A 27,706-nucleotide genomic window follows, 5' to 3' on the forward strand; every position below is an offset into this window, starting at 1 on the left:
AAATTCATACAAGGCAATGGTAACTTCTCCTTAACAAAATGTTTGCACTTTTCTAATTTAGCAATACCTACAGAACCCCACTCTCGGGCTGGACAGATGGCTCAGTGGTTAAGAGCACTGACTGCTCTTCCAAAGGTCCTGAGTTCAATTCCCAGCAAACACATGGTGGCTCACAACCATCTGTAATAGGATGCTCTCTTCTGAAGTGTATGAAGACCAACTACAGTGTACTCACATATAAATAAAATAAATAAATCTTTAAAAAAAAAAAGAAGAACCCCACTCTCTGTTCCAAAAATACCTTAACTTTTATGAAATGAAAACTTGAAGAGGGTCTGTATACCACAAAGTCTTGGGTAAGGAATATGCAACCAGAAGTGTTTTATTTAAGCAATATAGATAAAAACCACTATAAACACACATCAAACTTCCTTCACAACAGACCTGGGTGTGGTGATCACTTTTGTAATCCCAGCATTGGAAGACTGAGGTAGGCAAATCACTGCGATTTCATGGCCAGCCAGAGCGAGAGTCTGTTGGAAAACAATATTTTTTGCCTTCAAAACGAGACACCAAGAATAGCATCCGTGAATGCTGTATGCATCCTTTTTTTTTTTTTTTTTTTTTTGGTTCTTTTTTTTTCGGAGCTGGGGACCGAACCCAGGGCCTTGCGCTTCCTAGGTAAGCGCTCTACCACTGAGCTAAATCCCCAACCCCCTGTATGCATCCTTTTATTCTTTCCTTTTCCAGGTTAAAAGTTCTGAGCCACAACACTAATTGTCAGTCTTCCTTCTCCAACTTCCAATATTCCCCATTCAAACATATTGAGATGAAGAAGTATCAAAGTGTTTTATTATATTATCATTAATTGTTATTAATGTAATAATGTATTACATTTTATTATTATCTTCCAGAAGCCCATTCTTTTCTAACGAGTGGATCCAGCGGGAGGGGAGGTGAGGAAGAACTGGGAGGAATAGAGTAAAGGGAAATCATAACCAGGATCTATTATGTGAGGAAAAAAATCTATTTTCAATAAAAAGGTAAAAAGTAAAGTTTTATCAGGACAAAGTAAGTGATGCGTACACAGACTCCAGATGAATCACCGTGTGTATCTGATCTAGAATTCAAGATGAGCCAATGTGACAGCACAGACAGGAAAGGTGAAAAAGGCCAAGCGTGGGCAGGATGGTACGTGCCTTATATTTTGCTTTTCTTTTATTTTTAATCTATTTTTACTTTTATATTTTCATTAATTTATTTATTCACTTTACATCCTGAACACAGCCTTTCTCCTTCATCTCCTCCCAATGCCACCCTCCCCCCTCCTTTCTCCTTCTCTCTCCCTTCCTAGTCAGAGAAAGGGAGCCTCCAGCCCGAGGCACTAACCCTCCATGCCACATCAAATCTTATCAAGACTAAGCGCATCCTCTCTCACTGAGGCCAGACAAGGCTGCCCAGCTGGGGGAAAGGAGTCCAAAGGCAGGCAACAAATTCTGAGTCAGAGACAGCCTCTACCCATTTGAAGATCACGCTGCACATCTGCTACACACCTGCAGGGAGCCTGGGTCTAGTCCATACAAGCTCTCTGGTTGATGGTTCAGTCTGTGTGAGTGTACATGGGCCAAGGTTAGTTGTCTCCGTAGGTCTTCTGGTGGTGTCCTTGACTGCTCTGGCTCCCTCAATCCTTTTTCCTACTCTTCCCCAAGATCCCCCGAGCACTGCCTAATGTTTGACCGTTGGTTTTCTTATCAGCTGCTGGATGAAGCCTCTCAGATGATAGTTGTGACAGGCTTCTGTCTGTAAGCATAACAGAGTATCATTAATAGTGTCAGGGGGGCTTTTCCGGTTCCCGCAGCAGCAGCAGCCATGAGCAGCAAAGTTTCACATGACACCCTCTACGAGGCGGTGCGGGAAGTCCTGTATGGGAAGCAGCTTAAGCGCTGCAAGTTTCTGGAGACCGTTAGAGCTGCAGATTAGCCTGAAGAACTACGACTCTCAGAAAGACAAACATTTCTCGGGCACCGTCAGGCTTAAGTCCACACCTCACCCCAAGTTCTCTGTGTGCATCCTGGGGGACCAGCAGCACTGGGACGAAGCCAAGGCTGTGGATATCCCCCACATGGACATCGAGGCGCTCAAGAAGCTTAACAAGAACAAGAAGTTGGTCAAAAAGCTGGCCAAGAAGTACGATGCCTTTTTGGCCTCCGAGTCTCTGATCAAGCAAATCCCACGTATCCTGGGCCCAGGCCTAAACAAGGCAGGCAAGTTCCCCTCCCTGCTGACACACAATGAAAACATGGTGGCCAAAGTGGATGAGGTGAAATCCGCAATTGAGTTCCAGATGAGGAAGGTGCTGTGTCTGGCTGTTGCCGTCGGCCACGTGAAGATGACGGATGACGAGCTAGTCTACAACATCCACCTAGCTGTCAACTTCTTGGCGTCCTTGCTCAAGAAAAACTGGCAGGAAAAATTTGGGGCCAAAAGTTTTGCGTTTGGGTTGGTGTCCTCCACTCTCCTACAGGAGGAAGCCACTTCCGGTTCCATATCCCCTTCTGTTAGGAGTCAGAGCTAGGGTCACCCCCATATCCTTCCAAGAGCCTCCCTGGTTCCAGGTCTCCAGCTTATCCCAAAGATGCCCCCCCCCCAATTTCCCTTCTTTCTCCCAGCTCCCTCACACCCTACCTCCGGCCCTCTCCATACATAATCCCCTACTCCTGTTCCCCTCCCTACCTCCTCTCCCACCCAGTTCCCTCTCTCCGTTAACTTCCGATGTCCGTTTTGTTTCCTCTTCTGAGTATAGCGTGGTTACTTTGTACTTTATAGCTAATGTCCACATATAAGGGAGTACATACTATATGTGTCTTTTCTGGGTTTGGGTTACTTCAATCAGGATGGCATTTGAGTTCCATGCGTTTGCCTGCAAATTTCATGATGCCCTTGTTTTTAATAGTTGAATAGTATCCCATTGCACGAATGCACCACATTTCTTTTATCCATTCTTCAGCTGAGGGACAGAGGGGTTGTTCTGAGTTTCTGGATTTTACCAATAAAAGTACTATGAATGTACCTGAGCGTCCTTTGGGCGTACGCCCATGAGTGTTATAGCTGGGTCTTGAGGTAGAACTATTCCCAATTTTCTGAGAAACCACCAGATTGATTTCCAAAATGGTTGCATATTTGTCACTTGTGTCTTTGATCTCAGCCATTCTGATGGAGACAAGACGGAATCTAAGAGCCATTCCCTGATTTCCCTTTCCCTGATAAGGTAGGGATATTGCCCATTTCTTTTCTTTTTTTTTTTTTTTTTTTTTGAGCTGGGGACTGAACCCAGGGCCTTGCGCTTCCTAGGTAAGGGCTCTACCACTGAGCTAAATCCCCAGCCCCATATTGCCCATTTCTTTAAGTGCTTCTCAGGCATTTGAGATTTTTCTCTTGAGAATTCTCTGTTTACCTCTGTACCCCATTTTAAAATTGGATTATTTGCGTTGTTAGTGTTTAATTTCTTCATTTTGAAATATGTTTTGGATATTAGCCCTGTGTCGGGTTGGTGAAAATCTTTTCCTACTCTTTAAGCCACACTTTTTTATCCCGTTTACCTTACAGAAGCCTTTCAGTTCCATGAGGTCCCGTTTATTAATTGCTGGCCTCTGTGCCTGCACTGTTGGTGTTCTGTTCAGAAAGTTGTCTCCTGTATCCATGGTCTCAAAGCTATTTCCCACTTTCCCTTCTGTTAGGCTTAGTACGCCTGGTTAAAGTCATTGATCCACTTGGATTTGAGTTTTATGCAGGATGATGAATATAGATTTATTTACATTCTCCTACATGCAGACATCTAGTTAGACAAGCACAGTTTATTGATGATGCTTTCCTTTTCCATTGTATAGTTTTGGCTACTTTGCAGAAAAAAAAAATCAAGTTTCCATAGGTGTGTGTGTTTATTTCTGGGTCTTGAGTTCAATTCCATTGATCAACCTGTCTGTTTTTATGCCAATATTATGCAGTTTCTTAGACAATTGCTTTGTAGTAAGGGATGGTGATCCCTCCAGAAGTTCTTTTCTTGTACAGGATTGTTTCAGCTATCCTGGGCCTTTTGTTTTTCTATATGAAGGTGAGAATTGCTCTTTCAAGGACTGTAAAGAATTGTGTTGGAACTTTGATGAGAAATGCACTGAATCTGTAGATTGCTTTGGATAAGATGGCCATTTTTGCTATGTTAATTTGACTCGTTCTTGAGTGTGGGAGATTTTTCTATCTTCTGATGTCTACTTCAATTTTTTTTCTTCAGAGACTTGAAGTTCTTGTCATGTAGGTCTTTCACTTACTTAGTTAGAGTCACACCAAGATATTTTATATTATTTGTGGCTATGGTAAAGTGTGTTGTTTTCCTGAATTCTTTCTCAGCCTGTTTATCATTTGTTGAAAAGATGGCTACTGATTTTTAGTTAATTTTGTATCCAGCCAATTTGCTGAAGGTGTTTATCAGTTATAGGAGTTGTCTGATAGAATTTTAGGGGTAACTTATGAAGAATATCATATCATCTGCAAATCGTAATACTTTTACTTTTCCCTTTCCAATTTATATCCCCTTGACCTCCTTTAGTTGTCTTATTGCTCTGACTAGATGTGGAGAGAAAAGACAGCCTTGTCTAGTCTCTCCAATTTTTAGCTGAATTGCTTTAAGTTTCTCTCCATTTCATTTGATATTGGCTATTGGCTTTCCGTATATTGCCTCTTTTGTGTTTAGGTATGGGTCCTATATCCAAGGTTTTTATCATGAAGGGGTGTAGGATTTTATCAAACACTTTTTCAGCATCTAATAAAATGATTATGTGGGGTTTTTCCTTTCTGTTTATTTGGTAGATTTCATTGATGTGTTTTTATATGTTGAATCATCTCTGCATCCTTGGGATGAAGCCTACTTGATCATGGTAGATGATGTTTTTGATCTGTTCTTGGATTCAGCATATTTTATTGAATATTTTTACATCGATGTTCATAGGAAAATTAGTCTGAAATTCTTCTTTGTTGAGTCTTCGTGTAGTTTAGGTATCACGGTAGCTGTGCCCTCATACAAAGAGTTTGGCAACATTCCTTGTGTTTCTATTTTGTGGAATATTTTGTTTTAGCTCTTCTTTAATCCTTGGTAGAATTTTGGGTTAAAATCTTCTGGCCCTGACTTTTCTTTCTTTCTTTTTTTTTTTCCAGTTTGGAGACTTTTAATGACTGCTTCTATTTCCTTAGGGGTTATAGGACTATTTAAATTGTTGGTCTTGGTTTAACTTTGGTAAGTGGAATCTATCAAGGTGCATTTTCTTTAGATTTTCCTATGGTGGAGTTTAGGCTTTTGAAGTAAGACCTAGTGATTCTTTGGATTGCCTCAGAGTCTTTTGTTATATCCCCCCCTTTCATTTCTGAATTTTGTTAATTTGTGTATTGTCTCTCTGCCTTTCAGTTAGCTTGGCTAAGAGTATGTCTATTTCATTGATTTTCTCAAAGAATTAGCTCTTGGTTTTATGGATTCTTTGTATTATTCTCTTTCTTTCTAATTTATTTGTTTTGGCCCTAGGTTTGATTATTTTCCGCTATCTATTCAGCTTAGGTATGTTGGCTTCTTTTTGTTCTAGAGCTTTCAGGCGTGCTTTGAAATTGCTATTATGAGATCTCTGCAATCTCTTTATGAAGGCACTTAGTGCTGTGAACTTTCCTCTTAGCACTGCTTTCCTTGTGTCCCATAAGTTCAGGTTTGTTATGTGTTCATTTTCATTGAAGTCTACAAAGAATGCTGAAGTCCAGTTTAAATGCATGGTGGTCTGATAAGATAAAAAAGGGGGTTATCTCGATTTTCTTGTATCTGTTGAGATTTGCTTGGTGACTGATTGTGTAGTCAATTTTGGAGAAGGTTCTGTGAAGTGCTGAGAAGAAGGTATATTCTCTTGTGTTTGACTGAAATGTTTCTTGTATGTGGCAGAATAATGGATCCTTTTATCCATATCCATTTTGATAGGCTGTCTTTTTACTGGGGAATTGAGTCCATTAATGTGGAGAGATATTGCTGATCAATGATCAATCCCTATTATTTTGATGTTGGTGGTAGGAGTGGGAAGTGCCTCCCTTCTTTCAGTTTGCTAGGGTGGGGTTACGGATTTTCTTGCTTTCTTGGATGTAGTTAAGGTTCCATTGGCTGGAGTTTTCCTTCTAGTGTATTCTGTAGGGCTGGATTTGTGGACAGATATTGCTTAAATTTGGATTCGTTTGGAATATCTTGTTTTCACCCTCTATTTTTATTAGAAGTGTTGCTGGGTATAGTAGTCTGGGCTGATATGTGTGGTCTCTTGGTGTCTGTAAGGTATCTGTTCATGTTCGTCTTGCTTTTACAGCACCTGTTGGTAAGTTCAGTGTAATTCTGATAAGTCTGTTTTTATATGCTACTTGACCTTTTTCCCTTGCAGCTTTTAATATTCTTTTCTTGTTTTATACATTTAGTGTTTTGATTATTCTGTGGCAGAAGCATTTTCTTTTCTGTTCCAATCTCCTTAAGTTTAGTAAGGTTCTTGTATGTTTATAGCCATCTTTTTCTTTTTGTGATTTTCTTCTATGATTTTGTTGAACATATTTTCTGGGCCTTTGAACTGGTAATCTTCTCCCTCTTCTATTCCTATCATTCTTAGGTTTGGCCTCTTCACAGTGTCCCAGATTTCCTGGATGCTTTGTGTTAGGGTCTTTTTAGATTTACCATTTTCTTTGACCAATGTATTGATTTCTTCCACTGTAACTTCTATGCCTGAGATTCTCTCTTCTATCTCTTGTATTCTGTTGGTGATGTTTGGGCCTGTGGTTCCCATTACGTACGTTTTCCATCTTCAGGATTCCCTCCGTTTGTATTTTCTTTATTGCTCCTATTTCCATTTTAGGGTTGAACATTTCCTCTCCTTTCCTTTACCTGGTTGATTGTATTTTCCTGTGTTTCTTTAGGGGATGTATTTATTTTCTCTTTAAAGGCCTCTATTGTCTTTTTAAGATTGGATTTAAGGTCATCTCCCTATGCTTTGGCTGTGACAGGCTATCCAGGGCTTGCTGTGCTGGACTCTGGTGTTGCCACATTGCCCTGGCTCTCGTTGGTTGTGTTCTTGGGTTGGCCTTCAGGCATCTGGTTGACCCTAGGTTCTTGACGATGACAGGACTTCTGGAGGCAGGCAGAGCTGTAGGCCTGACAAAAGAGCTCAAGGAACAATAGAGGATGCTCATCTCTGCTTGTTGTGCCCCAGGTAGAACCGAATGTTCCTGGGGTACCGCAAGCCTCCTCTGGAAGGGACTGCTGAGCTGTGGCCATGATGATGGAGCTTAGGGGACAGAGCACAGCTTGCCTTTGCTGGCTGTGGCCCAAGTAGAGCCTGTGGACAGGAGATGGGAAGGGGTGTCTAATCTGGGTATTTCTGGGGTCTGGAAGGCTTCCTCCAGCAAAAAGGCAGAGAAGCTGAGGGTGGGAGTGGGGAGAAATGTACCCTGAGCTATTTCCACATCTATGTTCATCTCCAAAGGAAGTCAGGACCAAAACTCAAACAGGGCAGTAACCTAGAGGCACGGGTTGATGCAGAGGCCATGACCGGTGGGGGGTGGGGGGGGCGTAGTTGCTAACTGGCTTGCTTCTCTACAAGCCTTTATTACCAGCACTTGGGAGGTACATGCAGATAGATCCCTGTAAGCTAGAGGCCAGCCTGATCTACATAGCGAGCTCTAGGATATCTACACAGTAAGGTCATGTCTGAAAAAAAAAATTATTACAGAGACCCACACGTTTTCCTCTGACATTTACATGCATATCACACAGAAAGTGAAAAAATAAGTAATGTGATTAGCATCTCAAATTTTTTTTCCTTGAGTCTGGGTCCCTATGGGTAGCCCAGGCTGGAGTCCAGCTCATGATATTACTGCCTTACAAATGTGCACCTCAATTCCTGAATTCCTTATTATGTTAATTTTTTTCTTTTTTTCAGAGCTGGGGACTGAACCCAGAGCCTTGCGCTTGCTAGGCAAGCGCTCTACCACTGAGCTAAATCCCCAACCCCATTATGTTAAATTTTAACTATTTCTGGTTTAGGCCACTTTTGAAATACTTTATTAGAATATGTTAGTTGTATAAAATAATTGGTTTCATGGCACCGCTTTTATATGTTTGGAATGTACTTTGGTCATATTTACAGATTTACCCCATTACCTTCTATTTTTCCCCCTCTCTACTCTTGTGGAGTCCCCTTCCTCCTGCTAAATATTTCCCCTTCTGCATTCATTCATACCTCTTAAAGAATGTAGGTTTCACATATGAGAGAAACATACTTGGTGTCCTGACTCTGGATTATTCCGTTTAACAAGATAATCTTCCAGTTCCACCTACTTTCCTTCAACTGAGCTCCATTCGTTTACATTTTTTGTTCCTGCTAATGTATTATGCATGACGCGCGCACCCTTGTGCCATAGCGAGCGTGTGGAGGTCAGTTGTCTCCTTCTATTACCTGTCCCTAGGCACTGAAGCTCACTCCGTGTGGGTGATTATCAATAGTGTTTTGACCACATGGCTTTCCTACTACATTAACGAGCACGAGACTGGACCTGCTTATGTGGCATATCTTGCCTTCCTACTACATTAACTAGAAAGAGGTTTGCCCTGCTTGTATTATACATCACGCTTCCTCTTCTGTGGCGATAACGGCAACTTATGTCCTAATTCCCACCCTCTCCTTTCCATACTTTGGACTAGATTCATGTCTCCTTAGAAAAGGATGGCGTTTCCCAGCCTCCCTTCGTGTTGCTTGTAACCAAGTGGTGAGCTTCTCACTAATAGGATGTATATGCTGATTCTGGAAACTTTCCTTCTCAGAGAATGGCATGTACTCTAATCCCTTCCTCTCCCTCTCCTTTTTCTCCATACTCCTAATATAGGGCGAATGGTGGTGCTCCCTTAGATGAGAATTCTTATCATTTTAACTTTAGGACAGTATAAGAGAGGAAATTGGAAGGGGCCTATGTCTCCAACGACTTTAAGGAACAGAAATTGTGGACCAGACCTAGGTTCCCACCTCTGGACTTCCAGTTTTTAGGTCTATTCCTGCCATTTACTCCTTTGTCAGCCACTACCTGGGGTTCATTGACAAAAACCCTGTCAGGCCTTTTTCTGAAGTCAGTGTGAGGATATATGATTAGGTACATCTTCCAGTAAATGAATAGGACTATTGTGATCTCAATCACATTTAAAAAGTTCTAGGCTAGAAGCTTGCTACCTGCTCATATTGCATCTAAGTGAATAGCTGAGGTGGCAGTGTATGGTTTAGACAGGCTATGAGTAACTTAGTCACAAGTGATGGCGAGCGCTGATAGAGTGTTCTGACTTTCTACACTGGATCTCAAAGGACTTCAGGTGACTAGTCCTTGGCCCCTGTTTCTTCTATTAGGACCAAAAATGAAAACAAACTCCCCTGCCCTTCAACCCCTCCTTTAGTTTCCTGTGTTCTTCTTTTCCAAATCTTCATACTGTATGTCTTTGAAGATTGAAAACTTTACGCTATTATTTGGTCTCTGCTGCTGTGCAGACTTTTGGATAAATTACAGTTGAAGACAACACACCCAATAGGCTTGTTCTGCTGTCATAATTGAGGGAAAATGTGTTTTTATTGATCCACATTTGCCGAGTGCATCACGATAATGGTTGGCCCTTTGTAAAAGCATTCGATGAGGGAAAGCTAACGATACACCCTTCTTCTCTTTGATGAGAGCACTCTGAACCCAGAATTAATTGATCAGTAAGCTCAACACCCGTAGCAGACAGAGATGTTTTCCTAACTCCTCTGACTTCCAACATTAATTTCCCTACAGCTTCTTTCCAATGGCTTCCCCAAACCAGGACGTTGCCTATTTCGCGTTTCAAACCCACCCTGTGGACCCATCTTTTTTCCTGTGGTTTTCAAATTCCTCTCAAACTGAACTTGCATCATCTCAAATCCCAGAATGAGCACTTGGGTCATTATCATTTCAGCAGAACACATCCCCGAAATGAGGGCCAGAGGAAGGACCCTTGATGAAAGGGGTTGCCCGGGTAGATGACTCATTGCCTACAGCGATGGACTTTCTACAAATGTCATCTTCATTCTGGGATGTAGGAAGCTGATTTTCCTGTCTTCGGATGTGTCACCAGAAGCTGAGGAACAGCAGTTCTACTTGTGAGAGGTCAGATGAGCAGAAGAAATGCAACAGCATCCCACGTTATAGGTGGTCTGATAGCGCAGGTTAGCCCGTCTCCCGGGTTGCCTCAGTGAAGAAGCAGCTTTACCAGTGTACTGCAGTGATGTGACTCAGGGCACGGTCAGCTGACTGAGCAGGAAGTCACCTCCAGCTGCACCGACAGATGGGAAAGTCCACAGTAGATTGAATGTACTTTTTAAGAAAAGGAAATAAAGAAGACACTCTGTAGCTAATGGGTTATGTCACAAGGTTAAAAACCCCAATTACATTTGATAGTCTCCTGTGAGGCTCTAGCCCGGGGAAGGAATTAATCGGTCAAGTAATTATAATGCTGTTCCCAAGCTATCTAAGTCAGTTCCAGTCATTAAGTAAATAAAGGCAGTTTTGTTTGAAGGAGCCTTCATAAGCCTGGGTTTGGTAGTAAATCAGCCTCTGTGGCCTTGGCAAAGATGACCAGAGCATGATGGGAAGTGGGATACCTTCCTTCCGAGTATGTTTGTGTTTTAGAATTCATCCGTTGTTTTGGGCATTCAGGAACTTAATGGGTCTGTCTCTTTTTCTTTTATCATCCATCGTATCCCTGTGAGGAGCTATGTGGACCTGTGAGGTTTGAACAGAGACACTTTTAGAAATGAATAGAGGCACGGGAGTAGTTCCAAGGGGTGGCAGGATAGCTCAGCAAAGGGCAATGCAAACAACTTCCTGTGGGCGCTCACAGGAATATGAGGTTACTGTGGGCAAGGTTAGCCTGGGAAACCATTATGTGAACAGTGAACATAGAAAAACGCTGTACCTTAAAGAGACAGAACGTCTAGGTAAGTAGAAAGGATCAACTCGCTGATCCCAACAATGACATTAAAAAACCAGACATTTGAGTGGGAGGCGGGGGCAGTCAGAACACCGAAGATCCCAGGGAAATTCCTACAAAGACCTTAGAACAAAGAGGTCTCCATTTTTTCCCCCTCTGAAATCGGGTGCAGTAAATGCCTTTCTTGCCGTTCAGATTAAGTAGCAGCATAAAACATAACTCTCGCGAGAAACTTGAGCTATTGTTAATAGTAACAAAATAGTTACGGAGAGTGATTTTGCATAACCAAATGCAGTTTGACTACAAGAACCGAGGTGTTCGTTTGCAGCCATTGGTAGATTAGGAAGGAGAGTTGGAGGTGGGACGCTAACTACAGATATCAAATCATAAAATTCTTGTGACTAATAGGCATGCGTATAATCCAGCCTGCGACCTTACTAGAGAATGGTTTCTAAATGTGGTGAATGCAGATACGGACTTTCTTGAGGCTCTTTGTGTTTTCCTCACAGTGAGGAGAGGAGAGGGAGCTTCCAATGTTCTAAGTGAGCACTGCATTCTAACCCAGACTTAAAAGCCCTTGAGCACTCTGCTTCACGGAACATAATAAGAACCAGTGTGTACTGAAAAGAGGGGTGGGGGCTTCTAGATTTAGAATGCCGCGTGGCAGCCGTTGCTTCTAATCTGGAGAGTGGCAAGCACCCCCACCCTCACCCCCTTAACTTACTGATAGAGAAATAATTGATTGATTTGTAGTGAGGCCGAAACGTGCACGTTGTGAATCAGATGGGCAGGAATAAAGAGGAAGGATGGGTATCTTTATTTTCCATTCTGAGCTGTCTGGCCCAGAGCTCCCGTTTGGATTTTCCCTTGAAAAATTCCATGTTTCCCCCTAGGCAGCAATGCTCCTTGGGATAAATATTCAGCTTACTTGAAGTGCTAGCCCTTTCCCTAGGCAGTTTCTCCCTTTCCTCCCCTCTTCTCGCTAACTCTGATTTTCTTTTGTTCTTTTCTTTTATTCCTTTCTTTCTTCTTTCTTTCTTTTTCTTAGACAGGGTCTTACTTTATTGCCTAGATTGGCCATGAATGGACGAAGGTCCCCCTGACTTAGTATGTTCTAAGATTAGAGGCCTAAATTATTACTCCAGCTTAGTTTCTCGCCTTTAAAGAGTTCCTCTTCCTCTCCTGGTACTATGTTCGAGAACTTTGTATCAGGTGGGAGGATCGGCCCTAGACCCCCATGTTGCCTTCAGAAGATCTTCACCTCTCTGAGGAGTCTCTCCACAGGCTCTGGGACTGCTCATCTCCACGTAGATTGCTTATGGAAGCATAGTCCCTTGCTGATATCAGGGGTTCTATATGTCCATCCCTAGGCTTCATCCAGAATGATAGCATCTTGGTTTTACCTCCTCCTCCCTGGCTCTCACCCTCCCACATCCAGCCTGCTTTATTTAGTGGACAAACTCAGATTCTCAAGATAGCAGAAAGTCTGCCACAGGCTGCTAAGTTTCCTGGCCTCCACTGGTTTTAGGCTATTCCTCCCAAACTGCTCCGACTGACAGATACTTTGAGGTCTGGCCCCGACTCTTTTCTCCTGAGGCAGGTAAAAGGAGTCCTCTAGTGTTACCAACTGCCCTCCAGCAGCCCTCTAACTACTAGTTCAGCCTAGCACACATATCTCTTTTTCTTCTGTGAAGATGAATATTTTCAAATAGAATAATGTGTTTGCTATTTTCCTGACCTTTCAGGATCTTTTTGTACAGTACAGGGTAACCTTTACCTCACTGTGTATCCCATAGTGGCTTCATGCTTCTTGACAATGATCCTCCTGCCTCAGCCTCCCTAGTTCTGGGAATGCAGCTATGTGTTGCCGTCCCTGACACATTTTAAGAGTGCTGTCTGGCTCTAATCCTTATGCAAAGTAATGGCTCTCATTCTTTATGTTCTGCCCACTAGCTAAGTGAGACCAACTTATAGGAAGGAGAAAGGAAGCCACAGGCACAGAATGACATCATCTAAAAGTCTCAAAAGCTTGATTCCTGTTACAAATGTTTAAAGTATTCTGGTGGTTGTGACATTACTATGGAATGGGTGATGTTAACATCAATTCCCTGTCTGGGAGGGCTCCAGTAGTCTTCTTCTGAGTCATTCAAAAAACATGCATTCAGCAGCTCTCTCACTCTGAACATGGGGAGAAGTATTACCAAACTTGTATGCGATTGCATGTTCTCCAATGCTGCTAAACACACTTCCGGTAAGCCATCAGGTATCAAAAACAGGACTGGGATAAAGGTAAGCTGTAGCTTCCCCAGATAGTAAGAGATCCTGGAGCGGATAGAGCAGAAGAAAGGTGAAGCCAGGAAAGTGCATTTCACCTGGACCTTAGAGGCGCAGGGATCTGGAAGGGCAGACGCAACACTGTGTGTAAGAGCAGGTACTGAGGCTGCTGGAACAGATGGACCCATGGTTCAGGACAAACTGACTTACCGCAAATCAGAGGACGGTGTGTGTCACCAACGAAATTCAGAAAAGCATACTGTCTGGGAACTTACAGAATTCTTATTATTTTGTTTTTTTACCCCTTCGATTTTAGTTTTTATCCTGTTGGTTTTCTGGAAGGTTTAAACTGATAGGAACTATTCAAGGAGATTTGAATCGGGCAGACCAGCCCATGTTCGGGGCTGGTGACCCTGTTGTCATTTCCACCGGATGATCCACTGCCAGTAAGTTCCATGAATAGTGCGGATATGTGAAGCAAAGCCCATATGTCATCCGGCTTAGGAACACAGAGGCTTCAGCAGACATCAGGAAACACCCACGGACTGTCTGCCGGCACTCTATTCCTACACGGAGCTAACAGTCTTGTCCTGGCAAAGTCAACAAGATGCTAAATCCCAGTTTACATACAACAAACTAATACAGGGAACATATTTTTAGTTCCAAATTGGATTTTAAATTTAATTGTGGGAACGTAATCAGTGGCCTGCCACTTGCTGGAGGAGGCTACTTTTAATTTTAATCTAAAGTTATTATAATAAAGTAGAATGTTTTTATTTACAAGTTTTTAAATAATAAATTTATAAAATATTTAAAATGTTTATATATCCCCTATTAACATCCCCTTTTTCGGAAACATGGGGTCTGTGTTACCCAAACTAGATTTAAAGTATTAGGTTCAAGTGATCTCTCTGACTTAGATTTCTGGGTATCTGGGGCTATAGGCACACACCCTTGTGCCTGTCTAACCACTGGACACAAGTTAATGTTACCAATGGTGGGTGATCACAGGATGTCTTATGTGCTTGCACATAGCCCTAGGCAGTGATGCTGGAACGTGCCAACATGGGTTTTTCAAGCAATAATGTCACCAGCAGGGATCAACAGCTCAAGACTTTCTGTCACTGTTTTCTTTTTAAATAAACTGTGGAGCAGTGAGACAGAGGGAAGAAGGTGTGTGTGTGGTGGTGGGGTCATCTTTCTCAGAAGTCATCTTCCCAACCTGCTCTCTTTACTCCAGTTTAAACCTATTGAATGCAACTGAGAATTTTGGAAGTTGAAAGGAAGCATGAAGTCATTGGTTCCGTTTAAACACTACTAGCCGAGAGCTGTGTTATTAGATGTTTGACTAAGTCAGTCATTCCCTATGCATAGCAGAGACCTAGGCACCATGCTAGGCTGGTAGCCAGTCCTACTGAGGGTGTAACCTCTGGTTACACCATTCACTTTCTGTACGAGTGAATTGACTTTCACTCTGAGCAAATTGTTTGACCTCTCTGATCTTTGGTGTTATCTTAGAAAAGTAGATGGGAGTTATGTCAATTTGTACACATTTAGGGTCAAATGTGTGCAAACGTGTGTATAGGTGCAGATATAAGTGTATGTGATATTGGAGGATTACATGAAGTCAATTAAAAAGTTCCTAATTTATGTTTATCTTACGTTTACCTTAATGTAGATTAGGCATGGTAAAAACTTCTAATCTCAGTACTCAGGAACCAGAGACAGAAAGATCAACACAAGTTCGAAGCCAGCCTACAATACATAGTGATGTTAGCCAGGACTCCATAGCAAAATCCTATCTCTAGAAATTAGGGTGAAAAGAGGGGTTGGTGAGGGAGAGAAAGAAAAAGCACGAAACCAAAACACCAAAGAAACCAAAACCAAATAACATCATAGGTTTTCAAAACAAAACTTTCTTCTTGAGTTATAAAAATTTCAGAAATAAGCTTAAATGTCTAATAAAATTTTGAGATGAATGTTTAAGTTTAGAGCCAAACAAAATAGATAAATCTTACCTGTTAGCGCTTTTAATTTCTTTGCAAATAATAGAAATCAAAATCAAAGACAAGAAATTGCAAGGACAGATTTTATTCTTAAATTTTTGTTGTTCTACTTGACTCCAAAAAAGAAATAATGGAAGAGGCACATGTAAGTGTGTATGGTTTTTAAATGAAATGTCACTGTGTGTAGTGTTTAAATAATTGTTAGTGTCTGTAGTTTTTTAAGTGAAAGACAAAAACACGATATGGAATTCAATGTGTAGAAATGAATGAAGAGTATAATACTGAATAACATTTGTTTGCTGGAGATTGGGTCTTGCTATGCGGTCTCAGCTCATCTGCTTACAGACTTGCTATGTAGCCCAGGCTCCGTCAGCATCCCTAGCCCTGTGATTACAGACATGTGCCATCACGGCTCACGGATAATGAAAAATAGACAAATTTGGTGTTATATGTTTAAAATATTCAAGTAAAATAAAATAGTTAGATTCCTTTTCCATCCCTCCCCCTCCTTCCTTCTTCCTTTCCTCCCTCCCTCCCTCCCTGTACCCCTACATCTTTCTGTCTGTGAGTGTGTTGCTACACTTCAAAAACATACCAGCCATGCATTTTTAAATATGACATGTGTAGATCCATACAGACACTATAAAAAAATCCACAAAGGGGTCAAAGCCTAAAGAGAAATTCCCTCAGCTTTTCCTTTCTAGAGGTCTTTATCAAGATTATCCATAGTTGAATGTCATCAATGCATGTATCCTAATCTTCTACCGACCATTAGCTCTCAACTAGTGAGGGTTCTTCTAACTCACCTTCATAATTCTTAATATGTCTGCACTGAACATGAAGTATTTTTGCTTTAAAATTTAAGATTATATCTGTACTATCGAATACACACACACACAGACACACATACATACACATGCATATACACACATACACACACATACACACACACATACACACACATACACACACATGCACACACACATTCACACACACATACACACATATACACACATATACACACACATTCATACACACACATACACACACATACACACATATACACACATATACATACATATATACACATACACATACACACATACACATACATACACACACATACATACACACACATACGCATACACATACACACACATATACACACACATACACACACATTCACACACATACACACATACACACATATACACATACACACATACATATACACACATACATACACACATACACACACGTACACACACATGTACATACACATACACATACACACACACACACACACACACACACACACAGAGGCAGAGAGATAGAAATACATGTAGCCAGGCTGGCCTGGGACTCACTATGTAGCCAATCTTTAACTCACAATTTCTTTGCTTCTACCTCCAAGTTCCGGGATTACAGACATTTGCCACCACATCCAAATACAATGAGAAAATTTGAAATGACAGCAATAAATGGCCTGAAATAGAATTAAAAAATAATTGGGTATTAGTATGCAAAATTCAAATAGTCTAGTCTACCTTGCCAGTTGAAAGGTGACCAAGATGACGTTCAGATTCTGTGGCAGACAGTGGTGAATAGAGCAGACTGGGCACTCCTATACCTTCTACTTTTTTCTCCTCCATCTCCCCTATTCTAAAATAAGAAAGAAAATGAACAACAGTTGTATTTCTAGCGAGACTCTTGTTTTCTTTAAAAACCCATATTTCATGACTGGGATAAGAGCGGGATAAGAGGCTGCTTCCCGGCGGGGATCATGATTTGCCTCATATACTAACAAAGGCAAGATCTTTGCCAGCTGCAGGTGGTTCCATTCTGGGGTATCTGGAGAGGGTGTAAATTCCAGGGCCCCTGAGATGGCTGAGGTGCCCCAAAAAGGCTGTTGCTGCCTGTTGCTGTTGTCATTTGTCAAGTGTTTGGGAGCAAAGAGACAAGAAGTTAAAAGTTGGAGATATCCTGAAGACGAATTTTGGACTGACTTCAAGAAACACAACATCCCCGATCAGCAGAAAGTAGTCTATTTTGTTGGCTGAAAGAAATCTATGAGCCCTTTTGTCCCGGACCCTCTTTCTCTCCTACCTAGCATTTGGGAAAGGATTCGGATGGGATAAGGGCAGAAGGGCTGTAGATATAAAAACACAGTAAAATAGTGAAAAAACATACCAACACGTATTTGTTCCCAAGTTAACTTTTTGAGACAGGGCTTCTATATAGCCCAGGCTAACCTCAATCTACTAAATAATTTCCAAACCTAAATAAGGATAAAATGACCCCAGACGGGAACATGAACTGTACTTATGCCAAAGGACGGTAGCAGTCAGTGTTCATGCAGTCGGTGTGTACCACTGGGTTATCTGAAGGATGAGGCTTGGCTGCAAAGATAGTTTAGAACCGTCCTCCTTGAGGAACTGCTTCATTGTGGAAAAAAACTATTTTACTGAACTGGGAACTGAATAAATGTTCAGATCTCGGGGCAAATCAGATAAATTGTGGAACAGTGGGAAGTGTTCCGAAGCACAAAAAGTGACTCATACAACTGTGACAAATGATACATCTATGTACCCTCTCCAAGAAAAAAATAATGATGATGATAGGGAAAATAAGAGATTAATTACATGAAGAGGAAAACCTCTATCTTCGTGGCACTGGGCTGTGCACAGCATGTGTAAGTTGCTTCTGTACTCTTGGGTATTTAGCATGTAGGACACTTCCCTTTTGCCAAAGATAAAGAGAGAAGCAGGTAGGAGACCTCAATGCCAAGAGTATGCTATAGGCTTCAGACCTGGTGGGACTGGCTTGCTTTCTGTGGTACTAAGGACAGGACAGTCAGAAGGAGGTTACTGGAGCACATAGGACACTGGGCCTTTGAGAGAGAGGTTGGATTAACCTTTCATATTAACTGCTGTGGTGTCACAATACAGCAGGGGTTTTCCCAGGGATAGAATGTTCTTAGGATTCCTATCAGGAGATCTTCAGGGCAGCCTTTGACCTTGGCAACCAGACAACGGCAAATGCTGAAATGACCGAGCCTGTAGTAGGCTTGTGGCAAAACACGAAATAAGATCTACCAACCTCCAACCCTCTCCCACCTTCCCAGACATGTAAGTCAAGGTTAATTTAGGGGAAGTCTGAGCAGCAGGCTTAATAACTCAAGGTTAGACAACAAAAATGTGATGAAAGTACTATTCTATTCTCTATTGAGTATAAAACGTCTCTACAGGCTCATGTATTTATTACTAGATCTCCAGACGCTGTTCAGGTAACTGGAAATGGAACTTGGGAGGCTATGTCTGGTTCCCAGGTCCTTCTTCTTCTGCTTCCTATCTGGGATGGGTAAAAAGACTTTTTTCACTTTCTCTCTACACCGTGATGTTTTTGTCTTACCATCCAGAATCAGTGGCACCAAGAAGAGGGACGAAAATCTTTGAAACCAGGAGCCACGATAAAATTTGATTCAGCAAGAAAAACAACGCATGTTCCCAGAAATGTAGCATATGCTGAGTTTTTTTTATAATGCCAACGTGTGATTGCTACAGGTTTCCACAGAACACTGGGGAAGTCAACCAAGGCAAAGTGAGTTTCCTCCTTAGACCTCCTGTCTTACTGGAATTGCTTTGGTATGGAAAGAGGCAACAGGCATGCTATGCGGCCAGGTACAGTGGAAAGTGTATGTTAAGTCTTTGTTCGTTTTCAGAGAATGGGTCTCGTGTAGCCAAGGACTGGCCTTCAGCTCTAGATCCTCAACCTGGATAATATGCCAAATTCTCAAGCATGATCAATATTACTTCCACTTGCATTTGTCTGGCATACACCAAGAGGCAGAAGACTAAACACTTTCTCTCATCCTTGTCACCTGTGAGCACTGATCCATAACTGCTGAAAGTGGGTTTGAATCTGTCGGGGAGCACAGGAGCTGCCATGTTTAGAAGTTTTGCAAACACTTTCCCACTTCATGTACAAAACCAGTTTCTTCCAGCAGTGACCTAACTTGGGAAAGGAGACTCTGGGTCTCATGATTCTTTGTCTTTCCTAACGCGCTGGTGAGATAGCAGATCTTTGGTGCGTCGTTACTTGCTGACTGTGGGAAAGAAGTCTTGCTTCGGGCAGCATGGAAGGAAGTGGAGACAGCATCGCTTCTGGGATTTTCTGAAAGAACAGGCTGTTCAGGAAAGGCTGAGGCACTTGAGATTTGTTTCCAGTTTGAAAGTATCTAGCGTCCAATGATATAACTGTCTATCAGTGTTTCTCTTTTTCTTCTCTGATTGTTATTAGTACAGGCAAGATACATGACTTGAATATGCCAGGAAATAAACTTTACAAAAAGCTTTTGTTGGCTTATACCCAGGCCTTAGGTTAACACTATTCCATGGTAAAATTGTCAGCTTGCTGCGATTCCTAACTATTATCAAGTCTGAAGTAGAGACCTTGATCTGAATCATTGTTTTTCCCTCAATAATTCTTGAGGAGACATAATGACCCTTTAAATTTCACCACATGCAAAAAATCACAACACAGTGGTTTAGGCAAAAGAAGGGTTTTGCTGTGATCCATTTTTTTTTTAAGGTTCTTCAGTACCACTAGAGAGGAAAAGTACAGAAAGAATGAATAATGAATCTGATGCTTACCTAATTCTGCTTCCTCTTTTTTCTGCAAAAGGGGAAGATTTAATCCAGGATTGCTAGTGCATGTTTGTAATACCAACCCTAGAGAGGCTGAGTCAGGGGGATGGAGCGTTCCATGCTAACCTGGGCTACATGACCGCATGGCAAGACATTCTCTCAATACCTAATCAAAATGAGAGTCAGCAAAACTTAACGAGCCATTTTTCTCAGCTACTGGATCATCAGCCAACCATTTTGGCAAGGGGGCCTCTCTTCCATTTGGCTCTCTTCTGTCCCCCCGCTAAGCCTTTGAGGGAGGAGATTGTAGGATTGGCTTTGCGCTCACCCTCAACACACACCTGTCTCATAGGTAGACGCCAAAGATTCCACTAAAGATCTACTGTACAGAATTGCTCTACACCATCAATTTCATGGCTCACGGTGTCCGTTTTCTTGAGATTGGAAAACCCTGATCTAAAGGGTTAACTGTAAACCTCACGGTCAGAGAAGAGTGTGTCCAGTTGTCTCAGGTAGAGCACAGGCACATTCTCCAATTCAGTTTTGGTAAGAGAAAGAAGCGAGGGACGATCTATAGATGCATGGGCTTTGGAGCCAGTGAGGAGTTCACAGCACAGCCATGCCACTCAGCAGCGAGGTGTTCTTGACAAGCTGCTCAACTGTTATGTACCCATTGAGGGAATAGAGTTAAATACATCTTCCCAGATCAGGAAGATTCTTTAAAAGACAGAAAACAAGGAAAAGAATTGTACTGTTGAACGAGTGTTAAACCACACAGTGATGGATAATTGAGAACAAAGGAAGGACCCTGCGAAGACAGAAGGAACCCTTACTCCCAGCTACGGCCAATCAGCCACAATCCATTAACTAGATCCTCAAAATTTAGAGTCAAGTGACAGGTAGATCTGTTTTTCCCCCTTGTGATATTATCTTTCTTCATAATTATACCTCAGGTCTTTGAGGAAACCTTCTTGATTAAGCAAACATTTGAGAAGGAGAGGTAAAGAAAGGCCTGGGAAGGGAATGTAGGGACGATGCATTAGTGTTCCTGCTTGAACTGAAACATCGTGGGACTCAGAACCAGGAACCACACAGCTCTGAGGTGGACGATGTCCCAGTAGAAAGGTATCCTGAGACATGGGAAGCTAGGAGCCACACAGCAGAAAAGAAACCTCCTCAGTAGAGGTGTTCCAGCCCTGAGAGAGGATATCCCTGGCTGAGCCAAGTGTTACACTGAAACAGCTCGACTTAGCTGTTCCCCTTCCTGCGGTCACTGTAGGAGAGTATCCCCAGCAGAGCTGAGGCTCCTAAGCCCACTGCTTCGCTTCTTGGCTTCTTCCAATGAGAGAGTCACAGCAGGCAGCAACTCTCATAAAGGAGATTTATTGGGAGGGAGGAATCAAGGCTTGGCTGCCTCTCCCCCTGGAAGAAGACAGCGGGCTGAACAGTAGGCAGGACTTTTATAGGATTTCTTAGAGGGTGGGGTTTTCTAGGGCAGAGATTTCCAGGGTGAGGTGTGATTTCAAGTCCTGATCTTGGGGAGAGCTCAGGAATTGGTGGGTTTTCTTGTTCAGAGATTGGTGGGATTTTTTTTTCTTGTAGGGCAGGGTCTGGGAGTGATCGTCACGGCTGTTAGGAAATGATCTTTAAGGCTCTTAGAGACATCTGGGGTTGGGGTCTGGACACTTTCTTGACTTGAGGGTTTACAAAGCGTACAATGGGAGTTCATGGCAGGGAAGGCATTCTCAGCTGCTTGAGTCTGAGTGAATAGCCAACGGAATGAAAGGAATAATTGAGTCCCTAATTTTATCTTTTATTTGCTAATATACACTTCAAGTTACTTCCTTAACAAAATAGGGTAAAAGTAGGAGCGCTCAGGTGTTTCCTCACCAGCCGGGGATGATTTGGAGCTTGGAGAGAGTCTGCCTCAGCCTCGGGAATGCTGAGATTATTAACACGTGCCATATGCCCAGCCAAGACCTATTTCTCAGGACTACTGTAGGAATTGTAAGTATGTGCCCTAGCACAGTACGTGCCTTGTATAATTTTCTCCTTGTCCTCTCGTTCATGTGAGCTGGATCTGTGAGCACAAAGGGATGTGACTCATGGGAGGAGGTTATTACTGGGTTAACCTTTAGTTCACTAACAGAGAGATAAGTCAGTGCTTTGAATAAGGGCCCATAGAACACACATGACTGCAAACTGCAGGCAGACTCAAGGGGCTAAGGGTGGCCTAGGTCTAGTAGGTAGCCCAGCAATAGGAATGGAGCTGCAGTCTGACAACCACAAACAACTGAATTCTGCTAGCATCCTTGTGTGAGTTTGAGGATTATGAGCTCAGAATGGAATACAATGTTGACCACTCCTATGAAAGCCAGAACAGAGGCTCCAACTCAGAAAACATGAAGATAATACATGGCTATTCTCTAAAGCCACTAAACACAGAATAAGTGACTGGAAACTAATACAAGTGGTTTCTTCTTCTTCTTCTTCTTCTTCTTCTTCTTCTTCTTCTTCTTCTTCTTCTTCTTCTTCTTCTTCTTTTTCATCTTCTTCTTCTCCTTCCTCCTCCTCCTCTTTCCTCTTCCTCCTCCTCCTCTTCCTCCTCCTCCTCTTTCCTCTTCCTCCTCCTCCTCCTCTTCCTCCTCCTCTTCCTCCTTCTCCTCCTCCTCCTCCTCCTCTTCTTATTCTCCTCCTCCTTCCTCTTCCAGTTCCTCTCCCTCTCCTCTTCCTCATCCTCTTCCTCTTATTCTTCCTCACTTTCTTCTTTGTCGTCATCATCTTTGTTGTCATCATCACATCATTGTCATCGTCGTCATTATCATCAGTCACATTTCAAGCTCATGTCACCAAGTGTCTCAGAGGAAAAGACTTAACTCAGAAGTTCAAACTTTCCCCAGCTCACCTGTAAGAAAAAACATCAGGAAAACCCATCAGCAAACACATTAAACAATCCAACTGGGCATGAGCCTTTGGGAGGAGTTCCTCTCACTCATTTCTCTTCTATAAGTTAAGAAGTTGAACTACTGAGTAGCAAGGGGACTCTCTTTATTACACTTTTTCCCTTTAGGATTCTAAACAGCAAGGAAAGAGGAAGATGGTTGGCCTTGAAAAGGAGACCCTTGGAACTGTGTTTCGATACTCTTAAGAGTGTGTGTTCGTGAGATGCAAGAATTCACGCAAAGCAGCCTCCAAACACTGACTGGATCTCACTAAAAAAATAAAATTTCTGCATCCTCTTTTCTCCTAAAAGCTTAAATTGCTTGAAATATATGTAGTTAATTTTTGATTTATCCATAAGGAGAGGCTATACTGGAGGATTCTAGAAGGCCCAGGAACATGGAGAGCCACCTCATCCAAGGCTTTCATTCAGTAGGAGCATGTTAGAGATATGCTTACCACTGCTCAACATACGCAGAGACTCTGGTGGAAAAACGTGCTCAGAGGTGAAACCTAGGAATCTGCATTTTTGACAAGCAGCAGAGGAGTTTGAAAGCAGTTGTCTATGCTTTAAGCTGACAAACCCAAGGTTTTGGGGTGGGGGAGGAAGCAAAGAGTAGACTGGTGACTATGCAGAATCCCAGGAAGGGTCCCAAAAGGAAACAGGCTCAAACTTCTTTAACAGAATAAAGTGATTTCAGTGAAGAAATTTTAGAGTGAGTACCAGGGTAAAGGCTACAATAAGGATTGTTCATGAGTTCAGTATGTGGCAATGACAGGGAGTCCTCACATACATGTGACTGAAGGAACAATAGAATTATGAAAGCATCCTCAGTCAATCCCTGAGCCACTGGCTGATGAAAACCAGCCTGAGCAGGGTCTATGGGCAAGAAAGTATTCAGGATGCAGCGTGTTTAAGATACTTTGCATGGTAAATGCATAAATGGACCCACACATAAATGTATCCATATGAACACACCACACACACACACACACACACACACACACACACACACACACACACACGAGATTTGAATGGAGCAGGAAGGTAGGGGGAGGAGGTCATTTTTTCTATCAGAGCCCAATTGGAGGCTGTCCCACAAGAGACACTGATTATATTATCCCCAGGGTGAACTTCCTTCCCCATGTGCAAAACAAGGCAGCCAAGGGCAGAAATTGTCTCAGGGGACAGAAAATAACCAGCACATTAAAAACATGATTTTTAACATGTATTTATTTGTATATGAGTGTCTCCAAGCCATGGTGTGTGTGAGGAGGTCAGGAGGCTCCTTTTAGAAGCTGATTCCCTTTTTCTCCCATGTGAACCCTGGGCGTGACACTCAGGTCCTCCGGTTCGATAGCACGTACTGGCTGGCCATCTTACCAAACTGTAACTAGCACATTCTAAATGTCAGGAACAAAATCAGAAACATAGAGAACCTCTGAGCAAAGAGGACTAAGGAGCAGACCGAATACAGTTCCCAGAGACAGAAATGGGCGTATGTGGTATCCCAAGTCATGTATCTCAGCTTTAGCACCGGGATTAGTAGGCTCTTCTGTCTACCTGACAGATTTTTGCCATCGACACGGAAAACAGTGAGAATTGCACATTCATGTCTGCCAGAGGCTTCCCGAGACACTTGGAGGACACTTCCTCCTATCTGCCTGGTACAATTTCTTTCTTGGCTAACAGCATTACCAAAGCTCACTGCTGCCCTCTGGATAAAGCAAGCTAGTGAACTCAAGTGCCTTGTCACTTAGGACAAATGACTAAGCATCTAGTTCCCCTCGTTAGATCAGGAGAAGAACCAGTTTCCAAAACACACACCTGGTCTACATACTTCACCTCACCACCCAGATAGACACAACACACACAGCAAGCACAACAAAAGTTCATGAAATCGCTCCTTCTTTCCCATTGGTCAACATAGGAAGTCAAATGTTCAATCTGGTTTAAAGTTTAGTGTTCCAGTAGTTTAAGTTTAAGTAGTTTAAGTTTAATGTGTTGTGTATGGATAAAGTAGTTCAGGAAGCCTCGCCTCTGTCACGGCATCTCTACCTTGAAAGCATGGGCTGTGACAGTGAGTGTGAAAAGGGGAGTAGCTCACTGGCTCCTTGTATGCTGATGGGGTATGGACGGTCACCTGGATTTCTTCTCCTGCATGTTTGTTTGTTTGCTTCTGAGACAGTTCTTGCTATGAGACCAGGCTGGCTTCATCTGTTGTTGCAGTCCCCATGACTTCTGGGATCTGGGATCACAGGACTATACCCAGCATGCCTGAGTACTTGCCTTGGCTGGAATCTGCACACCTCTGTTTAGCATCCCATTTTCAGGGTTCCGTATCTCTCTCTGGTAAGCCCTGGATCCAGTCTGTTCTTCGGGAGAACTTGCTCATTTCTCAGTCATGGACTCTCTTCTGCTCACGTGAGCTACATATAGGTCTCTGTTTAGGTCTTCCTTCCAGCTCCTTTGCCCATCTTAGTCTCTGCGGTGGAGCAATTTCACTTTGTCACAGCAACCCTATGGCAAGTCCTCTGCTTCTTTTTTCTTTCCTTCCTTCCTTCCTTCCTTCCTTCCTTCCTTCCTTCCTTCCTTCCCTTTTTCTTTCTCTTAATTCCTTCTTTTCTATATTTCCTTCTTTAAAAAAAATTTTTTGAAGCAGAGTCTTATGTGGTCTTGAACTTACAATGTATTTGAGGCTGGCTTGAACCCTAACCACCCCACCTCTTCCTCCTAGGTGCTAGAATTACAAGCCTACACCATGATACTCCACTCGTGTCATTTAGTTTTGGACTCAGTTTAGTGTGAGGCAGGAAAATAAAGGAGTATCTACACAGTTGGGCATTGTGGTACTTATGACTTTCTACTGTCTTTCCCATTTGAAGATTTACCTGCTGGCGTGTGCCCTTCTGCATGATAACCTTTTTCTAAGATCCAACTCAGTAGGTAAGAAAGTTCTTCCTTACAGGATTCCATTAGTCTATCAGAAATACATGTGGCTGATTCTCAAAGTTTATAGCCTGCCTGTGTGAGCATGCTAACAGTTATTTGTAACCTGAAAATCAATAGAGTTATGTGCCTATAACGATCATTTAGTTAATGAACCACATGGACGACAATGGTCTCCTATATGATAATGCTAGTGATGTCATAGCCTTTCAGTGTGTGTGAAAGCATGCCTCATGATGTTCCCACAATGTTGAAATCATAATACATGACTATATTTGCTGCACTTTTGCAATTATTTGTGGAAACAGAGGGGACAGTTTAAAAAAATAGAGTCTGTTGTTCATGATCTCAGCTGAGGTCGGGCCAAGCAGTGCTCTGCCTTATATGGAACCCAGTGATGGTTTCTTAGGTCTAGTTAGCACTACACTGCTTTAGTTTGCTTGGGATTTTAATGTTAACAATGGTCCCTAGTTGTAAATCTTCAATGTTCACAAGGAGGCTATCACACACACTATCATATTACCACAATATGACTCACTTTGGAAATGCGGTCCCTAAGGAGTCAGTTAAGGTTATAAGGGTTGGACCTAGTTGGTTAGGATTAGGGTTCTTGTAAAAGGAATCCATGCATTCTCTTCTCAGCAGACAAACCAGGCAGAGACAAATATCCACGTGAAAGCCAGAGAAACAGTACTCACAAGAAATTAAACTCGCAGGCTGCTTGATCTGAACTTTCTTGCCAAAACTGAGAAGATAATTTCTATTGATTAAATATCTGGTCTATAGTATTTTTTTTATCTTTTTATGTAAATAAATAATATGTATAATTATTTTACATATTATATAGTATATATTGCATATATATAAATGAAATATATAATTCCACTGACCCACTAACATTAGTAAAGTTATTTTAAGATAACATATACATTTTCATAGAATGTCTGCTCTCTAAAAGACAGTGCCAAGAGAACCGGAACACAGAAACACAGACGAGAATAAAATATTTGGCAAAAGAGTCACCTAACAGAGAACTGGTATTCAAACTACACAAAGAACTCTTAAAAACTAACAATAGGAAACCATGTCAAAGCAATACGGAACTATAATGAAAGTCCAAAACTCAATGGTCCACGTGATGCCGTATTTTGACTGTCTACTTGGTCCCACAGAGAAGCACCTAGGAGATTAATGAAGGTGGTCTAGGTATGCTAAAGAGGTTAATGCTAATGAGGTTAATGCTAATGAGATTACTTCTAGGAGAGGTTACCTGAAGGAGAAAACAAGAGTTACTGGTAGAAGGCACCATCCTATAGCTTGGGAAGGAATGAAGGGGAGAAACTTACACACACACACACACACACACACACACCACAATCTTTTTCTCTCTGTCCTTCATCTCTGTCCACCATGTTGTAACCCAGTTGGCACTGACATGCCACCCTATGGAGAACCCAAGTCTCTGAAACCACAAACAGGATATGTACTAGCTTGGTTGTTTGTGTCCCGTGTTTCTCCCAGCAACGTAAGCCCAGTCACATACCACATCCAGATAACGCCCTGCTGCTTCTGGGACATAAACATGCGCGCTAATAACATGATACAGTGATGGCTGTGTCTCAGAAAGTGTCCAGATGACAAGCAAACCGAGGAAGCTTGGCCACACTGCGTATCATTAGGAAATTGTAAATCAAAACAAAAGTCGTGCTAGTAGACTCCCAATAAGAAGGCTGAGGTCGGGAACATCAACAAAGCACATTGTTAGGGAGCGTGTGGAGCCACAGAAATGCTCTTTCTCTGTTGGGAATGAAGAACAGTGTAACCAGTGTGGAGGAATCTTACAGCC

At 42.3% G+C, this 27,706-nt stretch overlaps 1 long non-coding RNA gene and 1 pseudogene across 7 annotated transcripts in view; both read left to right on the forward strand.

Moving 5' to 3' along the window:
- The first annotated feature begins 2,109 nt into the window (after positions 1–2,109).
- Positions 2,110–13,754, forward strand: Rpl10a-ps13 (ribosomal protein L10A, pseudogene 13; annotated as a pseudogene).
- Positions 13,755–18,296: 4,542 nt separating this feature from the next.
- The window catches only part of LOC102550206 (uncharacterized), a 41,529-nt gene continuing 32,119 nt past the window's right edge, over positions 18,297–27,706 (forward strand). The window contains exons 1-5 of one of the 7 annotated variants that reach the window (XR_015649067.1): positions 18,297–18,452; positions 18,743–18,924; positions 20,924–21,095; positions 21,828–21,977; positions 25,797–25,926. This is a non-coding gene — a long non-coding RNA (uncharacterized LOC102550206). Of the gene's footprint in view, positions 18,453–18,742; positions 19,005–20,923; positions 21,096–21,827; positions 21,978–23,040; positions 23,223–25,796; positions 25,927–27,706 lie in introns of those variants that run through there. The other 6 variants (XR_015649059.1, XR_015649062.1, XR_015649058.1 and 3 more) reach the window with 6 other exon arrangements.

The sequence above is a fragment of the Rattus norvegicus genome, chromosome 1, assembly GCF_021556685.1.
Source record: "Rattus norvegicus strain SHRSP/BbbUtx chromosome 1, alternate assembly SHRSP_T2T, whole genome shotgun sequence".
Classification (NCBI taxonomy): Eukaryota; Metazoa; Chordata; class Mammalia; order Rodentia; family Muridae; genus Rattus; species Rattus norvegicus.